This window comes from Suricata suricatta, chromosome 11, assembly GCF_006229205.1.
Source record: "Suricata suricatta isolate VVHF042 chromosome 11, meerkat_22Aug2017_6uvM2_HiC, whole genome shotgun sequence".
NCBI lineage: Eukaryota > Metazoa > Chordata > Mammalia > Carnivora > Herpestidae > Suricata > Suricata suricatta.
In genome coordinates, this window is record NC_043710.1 from 23,301,950 (window position 1) to 23,317,545 (window position 15,596).

The 15,596-nt window shown below is 35.2% G+C and overlaps 1 long non-coding RNA gene across 1 annotated transcript in view; it reads right to left on the bottom strand.

The window, feature by feature from the left end:
• Window positions 1-1,371: 1,371 nt before the first annotated feature.
• LOC115306232 overlaps window positions 1,372-15,596 on the bottom strand; it is a 15,384-nt gene continuing 1,159 nt past the window's right edge. Inside the window, exon 2 of the long non-coding RNA XR_003915258.1 lies at window positions 1,372-1,462. This is a non-coding gene — a long non-coding RNA (uncharacterized LOC115306232). The remainder of the gene's footprint in view (window positions 1,463-15,596) is intronic.

Below are 15,596 nucleotides of genomic sequence, written 5' to 3' on the forward strand. Positions count from 1 at the left end.
AATGAAGAAAGAGAATCTCTAACAAAAATAGTAATATCTCCTTTTTAAAAATTATCTAGGGGGAAAAGAGGTGGTGGTGATGGTGGAGGGCACTTAAGGGGAAGAGCACTGGGTGTTGTATGGAAAACAATTTGACAATAAAATATTATGGAAAAATAAAAAAAATAAAAAATAAATAAAGATAAAAAATTATCTATATAAAAAAGTTATATCTAATGTAACTGATGTTTAATAACACTATCAAATGCAGGATGTTTTAACTGTATAGCATATACTATATGTTATTCTCATGTGTTGAAAATATGTGATTTTAGGAATTTGGGATTAGCAATATTTAAAAAAAATATTTTCTTTATATATGTTGCTGTTTTTATATAGAGGATATAAATCCGTGCAACTTTAAAAATCCAAGGGACCCACTGGAAATCATTCTCTAATTCAGTAATTCAGAGGATTTGGTCACATTTACTCCTAAACCAGTGATTTATGGTAGATGCAGTGAGCAGGGCTGGTGCTTGACATTGTTTTCCATTTGATAGAGGGCATCATGACACCAAAATTGGTTATGTGGGTCTTGATGTCTCAATATTCGCATCTGGGTACTGAGGGGGTTAGACTAGCTGATCTCCAAGGGCTCTGACATCTCATACATTATTCAATTCTATAAACTCGGAACATAAAATGAGACACTCCACAAATTTAAAACAGTAAAGCATACAGTGACTGACATTCCTTCAAAAAACTTATTATATCCATTTTAAAACTACAATCTTTAGGGAGTATATCAGAATTTTGGTAAAAAAAAATATATATTAGGCCAAAAATATAAGACAAAGACCATGGCTTGGTTCCAATGTACATCTTCTTAACTATAGCAGAGCATGGTTGTATATCAAAGCATGATAGTCATTAAAAATTTTACTAATATAAAAAATAACAATTTCTTGATATAATGCCTTTTCCAAGGTGAGGGGCTAGGGGATTGGAGCTGCTGACTTTATACAGTACAGATTAAGCTATCCCTAATGATATGGGAGGGTTCAGTTTCCCACTCATGTTTCATTCATCTTATAATCATTTTAAACTTCCAGATAGCATAGGATGCCTTTGTAGGGAGAAATAACTTTGAACTGAATTTTTTTTTGGTTAAACCTCCATCTATAATCTGGCTTTTTATGTTTTACCTGAATGAAACTTTACTTTGACACCAAAGGTAAAATATGAGGATGGAAAAAACACAACAGGAAACCAAAAAAATTAGAAATCACTTCCATTTCTTCATATATGCATATATTTTTTTTTTCTCAACAGGAAACCAAAAAAATTAGAAATCACTTCCATTTCTTCATATATGCATATATTTTTTTTTTCTCATTTCACCAAACTGCAAGAGTTACATGTCAGGTAACTAGACTCTATTTATTTAAGAAAAGCATCCAAGAGAGAAGTTTACTTCAGGAGCCTGAAACATATAGACAAAACAATTTATCACATAAGGTTGAAGGGTAGATAGGGCCTACTTGAAACAAAAGCAAAATGTCACCTCCATGGGCTTGATGAGAAAGGAGGAAGGTAAGGAACTGAAAGTGGTCCAAGTTGTGAAAGGATTGCATTGTAGATATCTTCAGTCAAATTCTCCTCTAGGGGCCTTTAACTCCTGCTTTGCCTTGTAATAGTTTCCCTACAGTAGCCACTATGTTGAACAAGTTATACTAAGTTCCTTGGGCCCACTTGCAGTGATGTGTCCCCCAGGGGTTGACCTTGCCCTCTCTGTGCCCTTCCCACCTCCAAATGAGGACACCACCTCCAAGGTCCAGGATAGTTGTTTTTATTACCAAATCACCATTTAGCAACAAGTGGGAAACAGGTGTTATTTGAGTGTTTTTTAGGCTCACGGTTGTTAAAAACAGAAGGAAGTGAGAGGCACCCGGGTGGCTTACTCAGTTGAGTCTGACTTTGGCTCAGGTCATGATCTCACAGTTCATGGGTTTGAGCCCTGCATTGGGCTCGGTACCGACAGCTCAGAGCCTGGAGTTTACTTCAGATTCTGTGTCTCCCTCTCTCTGCACCTCTTCTACTTGCACTCTGTGTCTGTCTCTCAAAAATAAATAAACATATATAACATTGTTAAAAAAATAAAAACAGAAGGAACAGCGAACTACTTTGGCTGAACTTGGAAATATGGGTCCTGATATTTTCTTTTCACCTTACTAAAAAGAATGGAGGGGAGACTTTATTTATTTTTTTAATAAAAGGTATCACACTCTTTGGAGATCCATCTTTTCCATTTGTGTGCAACATAAAGGCAGCCTGTTATTATAGACTAAGAACATAAAAAAGAGTATAAAAGTTACAAACTATAAAAACTAATCAGCAAGAGAGTTATATCAGTAAATGTTATCCTTACCTGCAAGTAATGGAAAATCTTACAAAATTAGCTTCAATCAGAGTACATTTCACTTGCAGGACAAGAAGCCCAGAGGTGGTCTGTAGATGATGAAGCTGATTAACGACTTCATCAGAGATGCAGTCTCTATAAACCCTTATTTAATGGGAAAGCACATTTCCTTGTGTCACAAGATGATGGCTCTACTTTTAAGTATCACCTCAGAATCCAAGAAGGAAGTAGAAAGGGTGAAATCTAAGGTCCATGACAAACAAGTCTGTCTCATTTTATCAGGGAAGCAAGAGCTTTGCCAAATGCCACTTCCTGGAAATCCCAGTTATATAACATTAGCATGACTTAGGACTCATGGTTACAAACCACAGCTAGTGCCAGCCATGGGAAAGGAGATGACCATGATGGATTGTATCCCATGACGATCCGTCTGTTAATAGCTGAATTCCTTATGTGCACTAATGCAAGAAAGAGGGTAGCCCCATTCTTCAAGAAAAAAGCCAGAGCAAATAATAGGCAGACAATGAACTTGAGGGTTATTTTTTAAAAGTTTATTTATTTATTTACTTTGAGCATGAAGAGGGGCAGAGAAAGAGAGAGAGAGAGAGAGAGAGAGAGAGAGAGAGCGAGCGAGCGAGCGAGATCTAACAGGCTCTACTCTGTCAGTGCAGAGGCCCTACTTGGGGCTCAAACTCACAAACCTCAAAATTATAACCTGAGCCAAAATCAAGAGTGTCACTTAACCAACTAAGCCACCCAGGTGTCCCTCAACTTATGTTTTTAAACTCCAGCTAGTTTATATTTCTATATGTATATGTATGTGTGTGTGTGTAATTACAATTCACTGACACCCTCTCTAGATATATATGAGAATCAGAGAATTGCCATTTTCTTACTTCTGTTTCTTATATATCTTTCTTTATAAAAATATCAAGAACAGTTACTCTGTACCATCTAAGCCTTCAGTTAAAAACCAATATAATCTTGGCTTTGGAGCTCAAAGCCAAGTTGAACAATCACATTGGATACAAAGCAATAAAAGCCACAGATAGCATTATATAGCAGTACACAAGAAAGAAACAGAACTTCCCCTGGGAGATCAAAGAAATAATTTGTTTTGTCACAGACACTAAGAACTCCACAAAATACAGAAATATTTCTGGTGACACCATAAATTAATGTAAATAAAAACCTGACAAGGAGAGAAATATACTTTAAAAATAAAATAAATGTGAAAAAAACTATGATTAAGGAAAAAAAATCTATTCAGAGGAATCCACCAAAATTGCTTAAATTAGATTACATATGACTTTACATTACCAAATAAGGGGTATGAACATCCTGGTCTCACTAAATCTATTTCTGCCTATGTGAATTCTAAACTCCAAATGTGAATTTTAAACTCCAAATCTCTTTACAGGAGTTGCTCTTTAAATTGTCCCCAATTTGTTCTATATAGTAAGGGTAGCATTGTGTTTTCATATCTCTATGAATAATGATCACCATGCTGAGAATACCAAGATCATCATAAGTAGAGAACAAGCCCTTAATTTGCTCTTTGAAACAAAACAGGCATAATTAAATAAAATAATTGGTTTCATTAGTTCATCAACTTAAATGAACAACTATAGTGTGTCAGTACACCATCAGGTAGGAGAGGTATTAAGATCAATACATTATAGTTTGTTGTCCTTATGGAGTTATGAAATAATCAAATAAACCAACAGTTATATATGGGGTTTTGTTATTTTTAGATAAATGTAAATCCTCTAATTAAAGGGTAGCAGATAATTTCACAGATTGCTACACAAACAAGAAATGGAAGTAGCCAGAAGGCTGTCAGTTCAGAGCCTAAAGTGAGGCTCAATCTCATAAACCTGAGCCGAAATCAAAAGTCAGGCACTTAACTGAGCCATCCAGGAGCCCAGGCCACTCAGGTGCCCCTGCCAGATCTCTTTAAATGCCTGGAACAGGAAAAAAAGAAGAGAAGCAATTGTCGTGGTAAGAAGTGGATTAAAAGAGGGTAAAAGCAAAGGGAAAGAAAAGCTGAAAAGATAAGGAACAGAGAGAGAAGGGGAGAATAAGCAGGGAGTCACTGCATTGTGACATTGCAGAACTCTTTCAAAAAGCTCTGGATTGGGAATGCAAATGAGCAAGCAGCATGGACACACAGATGCACTAGGGAGAGCCAGCATGGTGGCCACAATGGCCATGGCTCCTCAGAGGAGCCTCCACCCCTACAGCTTGCAGTCTGTCCTCAAAAAAGCAGCCAGAGTGAACATTACTAACTGTGGGCTAGGTCATGTGACCCCACTCAGTAATGTTCAACGGCTCTTCATTTTACTTAGGATAAAAGGCAATATCCTTTTAAGGATCTACAAGTCATTCTGGATTTGTTTCTCTTTTTTAAATGATCTGACCTCATCTCCTACCACTGTGCCCCAGCTCACAAGCTTTCTTCCCCCTCTCAAACATCCCTTAGGGCTCTTGGCACAGAACTCTGTACTGGCTCTCTTCTCTTCTAAGAAATTGCTCTTCCCAGCTACCTTCTGGCTCTCTCAAGTCTTTGCTCACATGTCAACTTCTCAGACGCCTATCTTAAGTGGCTAAATGGTTTACAGGCCCTTTCCGACAACCCTCTCAATCCTCCTCACTTTTGTTCCTTTGTTTCTCCTTACCCAGAGTCCTTGCCAAATCAATCAAATTTATTTATCACATTTTCTGCTTAATATCTATATCCTACAATACAATATAAACTCTTTGAAAAAATATTTTCAAAAATTTTATTTTTTTGTTCACTTATAGACCCTTAACATTGTGAACAGTGGACAGTTCATAGTCATAAATATAAATATATATACTTTAATAAATAAATGACATTAGTTCTATACCCAATTCTCTTCAGGGATCCATAGCAGAGTATCAATTTATTCTTAAACTTTGAATTTTAAAATATTTCTTCTATATAGATTACCAAATGTTGATGTGATTCCTACAAACACAATGTTAATACATTTTGATGGATACAAATACTTTATAGTTTATTCTCACTCATAATAATCTATGTAAATAATTATCACTTTCACAATCTTTTTGGATGCCACTTTCACGTTTGTGTGTGCTTGTGTGTATGCGTGTGTGTGTGTGTACACCACACTTCCTACTCTAGAGATGCATATATGGAAAAGAGCTTGCAAAAGGTGCTAGGGAAGTTAAAAAGAAGCTGTATTAAACAAGTCGATGTTAGGATGAACATTAAGAATGATCTCATGAAAGGGCGCCTGGGTGGCTCAGTCAGTTGAGCGTCTAACTTTGGCTCAGATCATGATCTGGCGATTCATGGGTTCTAGCCCGCATCAGGCTCTGTGCTGACAGCTAGCTTAGAGCCTGGAGCCTGTCTTCAGATTCTGGGTCTCCCTCTCACTCTTTGACCCTCCCCTGCTCATGCTGTCTCTATCTTTCTCAAAAATAAATTAAAATAAACATTAAGAAAAAAGAATGAGTTCATGAGTACATAATGGGACATATTATATAGTCATTCTGAAAATATTTAGGCAACCAAGAAAGGATGGGGTGTTATGAGATTAAAAATTGATAAATTACACAAAAGTGTATTTTGTGAGTTTCCTATATGGATTTTCACGTAGCTATATTTAAAAAGGCAATGTGTAAAAAGTAGTGGGAGATAGATATAAAAAATGACCAAAATACCCATCAACTTCTTTGAAAATATAGATCAAATGATGTTTTCACCTCTCTACCTTACCAATTAACCCCTCTCCATACAGAAGAATGCATTTTTTAGAATTAAAATGTTTTCGGTCATAAAAAACAATTTTAAAATTAATTTTTATTCATTCCCCCTAAAATTTAAATTTTCCTATAATTTCAATCAATTTCTGCCTTTCCTATTAATGTTCACTTGCTTGGTTCCTCTGTTATAAATTATGTTTTTCCCAGATAGGTGTAACCTATTATTTACCTTTGCAAGTGCCATGACTATTTAGACATAAAAGAAGTGAATAAATACTTCTGATGAACTTCTGAATTGAGTAACTGGTGACCCTGTACATCAGTTTGCCAGGGACAGTGTTAGTTTATGCTATGACAGCAGTGAAATTATTAATAGAACCATCTCTCATTCTTAACAATGCTGCCATTTGGATGACCAGTTTTATGAACTTCTTCTTTATGACCCACACAAGAGCAAAACCTATAATGTAGCACCACTGTGGCAAGGCAAGTTTTAGTAATTGCACCAAAGCACTTTAACCTTTTCCAATAGTTGGTAAAACTGGCTTGGAGTCAACACCAACTTCTTTATTCTATTCTTATGCAAACTCCTTCATGGATCTTTTTCTCACACTAAGGAACCTGCACCTATAATCTTTGTTTTTCTTTTTTTCCTACCCTTCTATGGTATGTAGATAAACTGTGACTTTATTTCTCTCTATATTTTTAAGTTTTTATTTAAATTCCAGTTAGTTAACACACATTGTAATATTAGTTTCAGGTGTACAATATAGGGACATTTCTCTGTATTTCTAATGTGGTAACAGATAGGATTGGGATCCTTGTCAAGGATTCACTATCTAATATATAATATTGTCTGTAAAAATTGTGTTTTATAGTTGCAAATTACTCAAACTATTTTTTAAATAAATTAGTATAAAATAACTTATTAGACTGGCCCCAGCTATATTATGGAATGTCTATAAACACAGTGGAACAAGGAAAATGCAGTAACAAGTGGTCCCAGATACTTGTCGACTAAGATAACATCACTGGCACCCTCCTTTTTCATTAGCTTTTTGCTCAGATGATTTGTTTTTTCGCCATATTCCTCCATTCCTCTACAGGGCAGTAAAAACTTATTCCCTTCTAGTTATCAGGATCGTCAATCAAGCCAAAACTGGAATGCCACTCTTGCACTCATTCATGGAACAAGGAAACAAAAAGCCTACTAGCAGGTTTAGTTTTCAATTCAATGTAGGTTGACTATAATTATTTTGTAAATGTTTTTCCAAGTATTTAAAGCACAGACCTCAGAGTTGCAAGGACACAGATATATTTCAAGTGGGCCAGAAGGTCTAACAACAGAAGACGCCACCCAGCTTCCTCTTAAATGACTCCAATTTGGTTTGGGAATCACAATCATATCACAATGCTGGAGACATGTGAATCTTACTTTACATGGCAAACTTTACATGCTGATATGGGAAAAGTGTACCCCAGGGGGACCCTGTACCATCACATGAGTCCTTAACCACGGAGAATCTCTCTTAGCCACAAAGAACCAGAGAGAGAACAATCTGAGAAAGAATCATGTTGCCTCTCCTCCTCATTTCTGGGTTAGAAGTGCCACATATAAGTTAATGTGGGTGGGCCTCTTAAAATGGGAAGAAAAGAAAATATTCTCTTCCCCTTGAGCCTTCTGAAAGAAATGCAGACAAACTAACATCTTGACTTTAGCCCAGTGAGGTGTGCATTGGACTTTCGGTAAACAGAAGTATAAGATAGCAAGTTTATGTTGTTTTAATTCACAAATTTTGCAGTAATTTGTTACAGAGGCAATAAAAATATTTGGCAATGACTATAGGGAGTGCACATTTACAATCACTAGTTAACGGTATGAAAGAAATGATTCTCAGACTTGACTGCACATTAAAATTACCTGGAGAACTTTTAATATTTGCAATATCCAGGAACCAGTGTCCAGCCCAATTAAATCAGAATCACTGGGGCTGGAATCCAGGCAACAGTATTTTCCGAGCTCCCCAGATGATTCTGATATATAGCCAAGTTTTGAGAATCACTCATAACTGGCATTCTGCAGAAGAGTATTTGTGTGTTCACACTATGACTGACATATTAGTAGATTGTTCTACCAATCTATAAGTATTGGCTACTTCTAGGTGAGTAAACATATATCATAAAATAAGTGAACCACCCTCTTAGCAACTCATTACTTTATTTCAAATATGCAAGACCTTTCCCAGAGAATGCTTCTTTGCAAAGCATTAGATAATAGTGTTTTTCCAAAATTTTCATTCTAAGCTAGAGTTCTTCAGTAAGCATTGCCTGTTTCACATTTTTGATGAGATGAAAATAATTTAATGAAAGGATGACTTTTTAAAATATTTTTTTAACATTTATTTTTGAGAGACAGAGAGAAACAAAGCATGAGTGGGAGAGGGACAGAGAGAGAGACACACACACAGAAGCTGAAGCAGACTCCAGGCTCCGAGCTGTCAGCACAGAGCCGAATGTGGGGCTTGAACCCATGGACCACAGATCATGACCTGGGCTGAAGTAGGATGCTTAACCAACTGAGCCTCTCAGGTGCTCCATGAAAGGATGATTTTAACAAAAGAGGGAAAGGACAAGCATTTGAAAAGTGAAGAGCCTCAGAATGGTCTTGTATTTTGCATTTTTAGGTCAGAATCTAGTCATTAAAGGGAGGGGAAACATACTAGGTTTATTCTTGATGAAAGTTAATAAACTTACACAGTTGAAATAATGTATATTTTTAGAAAGGTACAGGTACATTTTTTCAAAAAATAACTATACTGTAACTCATGACTTCACTTAAAGCAAATAGTTTAAGCAGTGAAAACTGTATCTTTTCTACTTGTATAGTATTTTTTACATGGGTTGAAAATACACTTGTTATAAACATGATTATACTATATTACCACAAGATATAAGAGCTAGGGATAAGGGAAAGTGATAAACAAAAAATAGTTTACTAAGCTGGAGACAGGGTAAGAAGTTCCACTGGGCTGGAAGTTGAGTGACTTGAATATCCTGGTTCTACAGCTAATCCATTCACTTGTTGCTCTGGGAAAAGAGTCACTCCAAGAAACAACATCAGCCAAGCAACTGAAATATATTAGAAGATACTCATAAGCTAAGTTGAAAATTCTATTATTTGAGGTCTGGATGTAATGCTAAAGATAAATAAAATACAGTGCTAAAAGAAAAAACCACTAACCTAGAATTCCATACCTACTGAAATTATCCCTTAAGAATGAAAGAGAAATGGAGACTTTCTCACACAAAACACTGAGGGAATGTACGGCTACTCTACAAGAAATATGAAAATAATTTCTCCAGGGAGTAGGAGAATTAGGTCATAAATTCATAGAACATCAGAGAAGAAATGCATGAAGATAAACTATTTTCTTATTATTAATAGACCCAATTAATAACTATTTACTCAAAGGAATAGCCAGTAACAATGGATCAGGGAGATATACTATATGGGTAAGTCAAATGAACCACGGCAATGCTATAAGGTATGGGAGTGGAGAATTAGGGCTACTTCGTTATAAGTTATTTGCACAAATTGTGATGAGTAGTAGTGTTATTTGATAAAGGATTTAGATTAGTTATGAATGCATAGTGCAAAGCCTGAAGCAACTCCTAATTCAAAATAAATAAATATATACATACATATACAAATAGGTAATTGATATGCTGAAACAGAAATTAAAATGGAATAATATAAAATGTTGAATTAAAAGTAGAAAAGGCAGAAAATGAGAGAAAGAGTAAATATAAGAAAAAACAGGTGCTAACATAGTGGTTATTAAACCAAACACATCAATAATCACTTTAAATTTTTTTAAGTTGACTTATTTATTTTGAAAGAGAGAGAGAGCCCAAACAAATGGAGAAGGGTCATGGGGGGAGGAAGAGAGAATCCCACATTGACAACACTGAGCCTGATGTAGGTGTGAAACAGACAAACCGTGAGCTCATAATCTGAGCCAACACCAGGAGTCAGACACAACCAACTGAAGCAACCAGGTGCCCCAGTAATCACTTTAAATGTGAATTGTCTAAATATACCAATTTAAAGATATAAATTATCAGACAGAGAAATTAAAAAATTCCATAAAGTGTAGCTGTGCCTTTTCTACCAGGAACTCACTTTAAACAAAAAGAAATGGATAAATTAAAAGTAAAGAAACAGAGAAGGTACATCCTGATAACAATAATCAAAAGACAGTTGAAGTCACTATACAAAGATGAAACAAATTTCAGACCAAAGAAAATTGTCAGGGATAGAGACATTTCATAATAAAAAAGAGGTCAGTTATCCAGGAAGATACCAAAGTTCTTATCATTGATGCATCTAAAGACAAGGTGTCAACATCTGTGAGATGAAAACTTATAAAATAAGAAGAAAAGACAAACCCCTAATACAGCTGGAGACATCAATGCCCTTATTAATAGGTGATAAATTAAGGAGGCAGAAAACCAGTAAGAATATAGTTGGCCTGAGCAGAACGATCAGTAGGTTTGACCTAAGTGACGCGTGTAGAAGACTTCACTCAAGAACAGGACATATTTTCTTCTCGAACCTACATAGAACACTAATCAAGAAAAACAACGTTCTGTTTCCCAAAAATACCCCTGAATATTTTTTTAAAATTTTTAATGTTGTTAATTTATTTTTGAGAGACAGAGACAGCGAGAGCAGGGGAGGGTCAGAGAGAGAGTGGAGATACAGAATCCGAAGCAGGCTCCAGGTTCTGAGCTAGCGGTCTACACAGAGCCGGACGTGGGGCTCGAACCCATGAACCAAGATATCATGACCTGAGCCAAAGCCGGACGCTTAATCAACTGAGCCACCCAGGCGCCCCTACCCCTGAATAGTTTTAAAAGAATATAAATCATACAAAGTATGATTCTCCTCAGACCACAATAGAATTAAACCAGAAATCAAGATAGTTAGGTAGAAATCTCCCATGCAAAAGATTCTGAAATTAAACAATGCAACTCTAATATTGATCAAATACAACTCAGGATAAATTTTAAAACATTTTAAACTAAACATAAATGAAACTTCAACAAATTTATGAGATGTGGTGAAAGCAGTGCATAGAGGAAAAATTATTGCACTAATACGTTTATTAGAAAAAGAGAAAAACTTTAAAATCAAAATTTTTGATCTGAGAAAAACAGAGAAATAGCAGTAATTTAAGCCTAAATCAAGTAAAGAAAACAAAAAAATAGCAAAGAAATTGAAAACAGAAAAATGATAAAAGAAAGCAATATCAAAAGCTCTTTTAAAAGATAAATTAAATGAATAAATCTTTATTCAGACTAGAAAAGAGAAAAATTAGTAATAAAGACAAATTACTAACATTAAAAATGAGAACAAGATCATCATTATTAATCCCATGGACAGCTAAAGAATAATAGAAAAATATTAAGAAAAAACTCTATGGCCACCATTTTAGAACAAATAAAATGGAATTATTCTTTGAAAGACATAACCACACAAGTAGATAAATATATGATCTGCATAGATGTATGCCAATTTAAAAAAATTGAATCATTAATTTATGTAAGTTTATAAGAAAGAACACATCAGGCCCAGGTGGTTTCAATGGTGATTTCTGACAAAAATTTAAAGAAATGATGCCATTGCTGCACAATCTCTGCCAAGGATCTACTTCCTAACTCGTTCTGGGAGGCAAGCATTACCCCAATCTACAGATCAGTCTCTCTCATAGATACAAAACCACATAGTATATAATCCTTGGACAAAGTGTTAACAAATCAAAACGAGTAGGGAAGAAATATCACAATTTGAAGTGGGCAGAAGACCTGAACAGAAACTTCACCCAAGGGGATATATTGATGACAGATGGTAAACAAGTAAATGAAATGGTGCTCATCATTACTTATCAGGGGCAGATTAAAACAACAGCCTGACACTTCAACACACCTATTGAAGAGACTGAAATACCTGATGATTAACAATATTGAGTATTTTTTCATGTGCCTGTTGGCCACTTATATGTCTTCTTTGGAGAAATGTCAATTCAGGTCCTCTGCCTATGTGTTCATTAGGTTGGGTTTCTTTTCTTTCTTTCTTTTCTTTTCTTTCTTTTTGAAGGGCGATTTGGTGTTACATTGTATAAATTCTATATATATTTTGGCAATTAGCCCCTTATTGGATCTATCATTTGCAAATATCTTCTCCCATTCAATAGGTTGTCTTTTTATTAGTAATTTTCTTTGCTGTGCAAAAAGCTTTTTGTTTTGATGTAGCCCTAATACTTTATTTTTGCTTTTATTTCTCTTGCCTTAGGAGACAGATCTAGAAAAATGCTGCTGTGGCTAATGTCAGAGAAATTTCTGCCTGCATTTCTTCCAAACCTAAAGGGTATTATGTTAATAAGTCAGACTTAGAAAGACAAATACTATATGATTTCACTTATATATGGAAGCTAAAAAATGAATAAACAAACAAAAAGCAGAATAAGACCCATAAATACAAAGAACTTATGGTTGCCAGAGGGGAGGGAATGCGGGAATGGGTAAAATGGGTGAAGAGGGGTGGGAAGTACAGGTTTCCAGGTACAGCGTGGGTAAGTCACAGGAATAAAAGTCACAGCACAGAGAAAACGGTCAGTGGGATGGTAAAAGCAATGTCTGGTGACAGATGGTGGCTATATGTGTGGTGAGCACAGCAGAACACTTAAATCTGTCAAATCACTACGTGTACACCTGAAACTAATAAAACATTGTATGTCAACTATACTTAGACTTAACATTTAATTACAAATGGAATAAAATAAAGTGAATAAAGTTTAAAAAATGGACAAGACCTAAATGCTGCTAACAGTATGGAGGAGGGGGAACGCCGATTCACCTCGGAGGAAAATATAAAATGGTACAGCCACTTTTGAATACAGTTTGGCAGTATCTTACAATGCTAACCATATTATTTTCATCTGACCTAGTAATGTGGTTTCTACTCATTTATCCAGTTTATTTGAGAACATGTTCATACAAAAATCTGCCCACAAATGTTTACAGCAGTTTTATTTATAGTCAGTCACCAAATAATGGAAGCAAAAATGATGTCCCCCAATAGGTGAACTGATAAATGACTGGTACATCTATGCTACGGACTATTATTCAACAATTTTTTTTAAATGAGCCATCAAAATGCAAGAAGTGAGCACAGCATAATGTTTAAGAGAGAATAATTAAATATCTAACACTATGTAAAAGAAGACAGTATGAAAATATTTTATTTTCTAAGATTCAAATGACATTCTGGAAAAAAAACAAAACTGTGTTTGAGATGAGAGTGGAAGGTTTAGGAAGTAAAACCCAGGAGAGTTTTAGAGCAGTTCAATACTGTTCAATACTGTAAGAGTGAATAAAAGACCTTATGGTTTTGTCCTTAGAACTTCACAGCACAAAAAATGAATCTTAATGTAAACAAAATGAAAATAAAATCATTTAGCAAGTTGGGGTATCCCCAGAAGGAAGCCAGACTGTGACCGGAGACTCTAACTGTATTACAAATATATGGAACAACTTCACTGATGGGAAAGGGGGAAAGGTACTGATCTAAATAACTTGAGAAATGAGTAGAATCTGTAAAACAAAAAGCAAAAGGATTTGTGCAAAAACACTGGGTTTTTTTTTTTCAATTTTTGATAAAATTGCATCCAACAGGAGTCTAGGTGAACAACTCTGATACTTCTACTCATATACACCAGATTTATGGGCCAGGTTCTTCACTGTTTAAAGAGAAGTTTCCAGAGAAGCAAGGAAAGGAGGCTAAACATATTCACATGGTTAGTAACTGATAAGAGTTAGGATCATGAATATCAACTCCTTTTTAACTTAATATACAGAGTTAAATATGGAAATATGTTTAGATATCTCTATATACAAAAGTTAAAGCAAATCCATAGAGTTAATGCTTTGTTAGCTAAGGAGGCCAAAAGAAATGACTAGAAGGAGAATGACTTGTGTCCAGATCTGGTTTATACCATTCTCTAATAACCATGGAACCATGGCTCATTGGAGAAAGCACTAATTCTAGAGCTACGACCAGAAATAAAGCCCCAAACAAAAATACATTGGAGCCATCTGAAAGAACTCCTCTAAGGGGCAAAGCTGGATTCATTTGGAAAAAAAAAAAGCAGTACTAGATTATAATTTCAAAGTATGAAATAAATATCTATTTTTCTATACTGATATAAATAAATGATTCACTAAGTTAATAAATGGGGGGGGGTAATCCTGATTGCAGAATTCTAAATATTTTAAGTAGATATTCCTCCTTCAAGGGACTGGGGGCACATGTACTCATTCCTTTGATGCAAGTTGCACATAGTGATGTCCCTCCAAAGTGTATAGTATTAGAAGGTGTAAGAGAGAGTAGCCTTATGGTAGAAAATCTGACAAACACTACCTTAGTAAGTGATCATGGCCAAAAGCAATAGTCATAAATCATGTTGGCAATAGGTACCCTGATATAATGTGATAATGTGGACCTTCTGTGGTCTTTCTCCTAATACTCTTACACCAAGTCTTATCATGAGAAAAAACATTGGATAAATTTCAACTGCATGTCATCACATAAAGTATTCGGCCAGTGCTCCTCAAAACTGTTAAGGTCACCACAACAAGAAAAGTATGAGAAACTGCCAGAGTCAGAAGTCTAAAGACAGATGGTAATTAAATGCAATGCACATATCCTGGAATTGAGAAAAGAAATTGGGTAAAAACCTAGAGACTCTAAATAAACTGTGGGCTTTAGGTAATGATAATATAAACAAACAAAAACCAAACGGACCTGATGCCTTTGCTCAATGGCAAGTCAACATCACACAATATCTGAATAGTTGGGAAGTCAAGTATTTAAAAAATTTATAAATACAATAAAGCACAGTTGACTCTTGAACAATGGGATCAGGGGTACTGATGTATAACTTTTGACTCCCTGGGAACTTTACTTATAGCCTTCTATTGAACAGAAGCCTTACCAATAACATAAACAGTTGATTAATAAATTTTGCTAGGTTATATGTCTTATATGTTATATTCTTATAATAAAGTAAGCTTAGAAAAAAGGAAATGTTATTAAGAAAATCCTAATGAAAAAGAATACATTTATATTACTGTACTATTAAAAAGCTCATATACACACACACACACACACACACAAAGCAATCTACACATTCAATGCCATCCCCATCAAAATTGCACCAATATTCTTCTCCAAACTAGAACAAACTATCCTCAAATTCATATGGAACCACAAAAGACCCCGTTTAGCCAAAGTTATATTGAAGAAGAAAACCAAAACGGGAGGCATCACAATTCCAGACTTTAGCCTCTACTACAAAGCTGTCATCATCAAGACAGTATGGTA